Source organism: Triticum urartu, chromosome 3, assembly GCF_003073215.2.
Source record: "Triticum urartu cultivar G1812 chromosome 3, Tu2.1, whole genome shotgun sequence".
NCBI classification, from domain to species: domain Eukaryota; kingdom Viridiplantae; phylum Streptophyta; class Magnoliopsida; order Poales; family Poaceae; genus Triticum; species Triticum urartu.
Window position 1 is genome coordinate 123312320 of NC_053024.1, and position 3278 is coordinate 123315597.

Below are 3278 nucleotides of genomic sequence, written 5' to 3' on the forward strand. Positions count from 1 at the left end.
GATTAAAGAAAACCAAAAATGTAAAAAAAAGAAACACCAATGAAAAATAGTAACGGGGCATTTGGTTCACTCGCTCTTTTTTACATAGTGTGCTCCCAGCCTTTTCTATTTTTCAGAGAAAATGTGTTACTGGCTTCTTTTAAGCACAAGTTTTTTAAACGCAAGCTTTTAAGCAAATGCATAACCGGTGTATGTTCCTCCCACGTCACGGCTGTCGTGCACCAAACGAACTCAGCTGTGCATGTGAGTCTGCCGTCCAGAACCGTGGGAACATGCGGACGGTGTGCCGTGACGGCATCGTCAGATGAAACGGCACCCTGGACGTATAGCACTGTTCCATGGTACGATATACTGCACCTGCGTCTACGCTCGCATACAATGCTTAGCCTAACATGTCCTTCTTCCATTGGTACACTTAGCGGGAGCAGGCGTGCTCGTCCGCTCCATCGCCGCACTGGTTGAGTGGATCCTTAGCAGGTTCATGTATTCCTTGTTTACGTATAGCTCTTCTGTTGGATCACGTAGCCCCTCCGTTGGGAAATAAGTGAAATAATTGTTCCGAGTCACCTTGGCTTTTGTGTTCAGTAGTTAGTGCTACTAGTAGGGGAAGTTGCCCGGCTTGGTATCTCTCTTCCCTATAGAAAAGCACCCTCAGCTCAGACTGGTGTCGCCGCCTCTCCCAGGATCAGATGCTGACGCTAATGCTCGCAAGGCTGTTTTGCAGGCAATTTCAAAAAAAAAAATACTTTTTTTGTGTGTAAACAGACCTGACAATACAACTCAATAGCCTCTATTGTGTAAGCGTGGTTCTCATGATCTCATCCCATGGCAAAGGTGGAGTGGGAACACGTTTGTTAGTTAAGGCCAACATGAAAGAATACCAAGTAAAATATCCATGCGTTCCTTTTATCCCTGATGAGAAGTATTTATTCATTCCTTTACATACTATCATCATCCGGGTAGACGAGAGAAGCTGGTCAGTGGAGCACACCCTACAAATCCAGCTCAGCTCCTCCAGTTAGTTCATGATATGCTGGCTTCCCCGGCCTCAGCCTTCTATTCTCCTCTAAATCTTAAGCTCCTCGCTCTCAAAGGCCCCATTGGCAGAAGGACGCCGCCTGAGGAAATAAGTGGAGAGCCGGCACGACCTTCGATGCCCAGTAGTGCGCCTAGCTATACAAATGTCACATTACATGACAGCTTCTTCACCAGATCCGACGAATCAAAGAGGTGTAGTACCTTCCTAATATTTGCATACAACAATTTGGTTAAGGAGAATTTTTCATTTGATAACATTTGTGACACTGGCTCAACGGTGCATCAACCTCATCATGTATTCCACCACAAGCTTTGAGAACAGAGAAAATTTGTCCTCCAACAACTTGGTCGGCCTTGGTTGCTCCACACTCCACATCTAGGCCTGCAATGTTTTTTTGGCAGTGTTCGTCAGTCCACAAAATAAATGTCACAACAATTTATAAAGGGAAGAAAAATTGATAAATCATTTGTACCGGTAAAAATGTTCATGATGACACAAACCTGCTTCTTGTACGGCCTAAACCTATAAGGAAGTTGTCTGGCTTTATATCACGATGAAGAAAAAGCCCCTCAAGTGCATGTACTCTACCCTGGCGATCTGTACATCAACTTGTCAGGATCAGCCAAATAAGGACTCAGAGATTTGAGTTTGCAGATAAAAAAAATTCATTGGCATTCTGTCAGACAGGTGGCCAATATTAACAGACAAAATGAAATTATATAGTAAGCACTCACCATGTGATCAACAAGCAGAAGTACTGTTTTAAGGGTAAATTTTCTGTTGCAATAGTTGAACAAGTCCTTCAGACTTGGACCAAGAAGATCAATGACCATGACATTGTACTCCCCGTCCACTCCAAACCACTTCAGATGAGACCAGTATCTTGGTCCACCTAAGAATCACCCTACCGAGACATAAGCTTACACTGGCCCACACTCCAGTTTTCTCCATTCTCTACTACTTCGAGGGTAATTTCAAATTTTAGAAATTTTGGAAGAAGCAAGACTACCAGAATACGAACTGTATGGTACAATATAGAGCAGACCTTGCGAGTCATGTTTTAGCTCCTTTCTCCGAACTTCATCTCCTAGCTGACAGTAATTCAAGATCTGAAAAGTCGAATAATATTTTTCAGATAAGTTTAGAAGATCATAGGGCCTCTGTATTCGAGAAGTGCACACAACCATTGTTGCCAGTACAAGGTTTGCAAAGTATCAGTGGGAAGATTAGTAATTTGAGAAATCACAAGTAATGAGCATCTGAACATCGAGAATACCTCCCAGATATTATTGTCACTGTACTCTCCTAGAGGGTGAAGGTTTATTTGGACAGTAGGATCCATGATATGGAAAAGGGCATGCATGAGAGTTGATTTACCTTCTACCAACAATACCCATCTTCATGCCTTGGAGTATATCTCACCTGCATCATTATTAGTATATCTCACCTGCATCATTATTGAAAAAATTAAGGACATGGGCTACTCAGAATGATTCTATTGTTGATATATGGCAAAGCACTGAATCAAGCAATACATTTGCCCACGAGTCTAGATTTCTGACAAATTACTGCTTCTATGGAACATGCCAACACAGAGAAGTAAATATGAACAGAAGTGGGCAGGAGGTAACAGGGATGATGGTAATTACATTGAGGCTATGGAACTGAATTTCTCCCTCTGACAGCCCGCTATGAGACAACCAATCTTCAGACATTGAAAGAGGGGCCTCTGTTTCTGTTATTTTTTAATTCACCATGACCACTCTGCGCACACCCAGATGTAATCAACATAACAACATCTGTATTTATCAGCCTCTGAGATGGAAATAATGCCATATTTGTGAACTAACCTGTTAAATGTGAACCATCTCTTAAGCTTGCCAGCTGAAGTAAGCCACTGTTTTCATGTTCCGAGAGGTCAAATTTTCATGCTGGTTCTAGTGATATTTTCAGACTGAAATTATTTGTTAACATATAGATATAAAGTCATACTGATTGTGCGGGGATTAAATATCTCAAGAATTCTTCACTGGAAATGATATGGATATCATACTCGTGTATTCAGTGATAGCCTAGTGTTCCTGTTTTACTCTCTGAACTATATGTGCAAGGTCAAAGCTAGAGCCATAGGGAAAAACGAGAAAAGATCAATGTAGTGAGTTTGAGTGGTACGGGCAACATTCTGGAGCATCAAATTCACTACGCTGATACAACCACAAAGTACAGAATTTTGCATATA

At 41.8% G+C, this 3278-nt stretch overlaps 1 long non-coding RNA gene across 1 annotated transcript; it reads right to left on the reverse strand.

Annotated features, from left to right (window-relative positions):
• Positions 1 to 903: 903 nt before the first annotated feature.
• LOC125548147 lies at positions 904 to 2904 on the reverse strand. The gene is made up of 5 exons (XR_007300908.1): positions 2890 to 2904; positions 2689 to 2803; positions 1774 to 2486; positions 1540 to 1636; positions 904 to 1420 (listed from the first exon to the last, which is right to left on the reverse strand). It is a non-coding gene; the product is annotated as an uncharacterized LOC125548147 (long non-coding RNA).
• Positions 2905 to 3278: the final 374 nt, after the last annotated feature.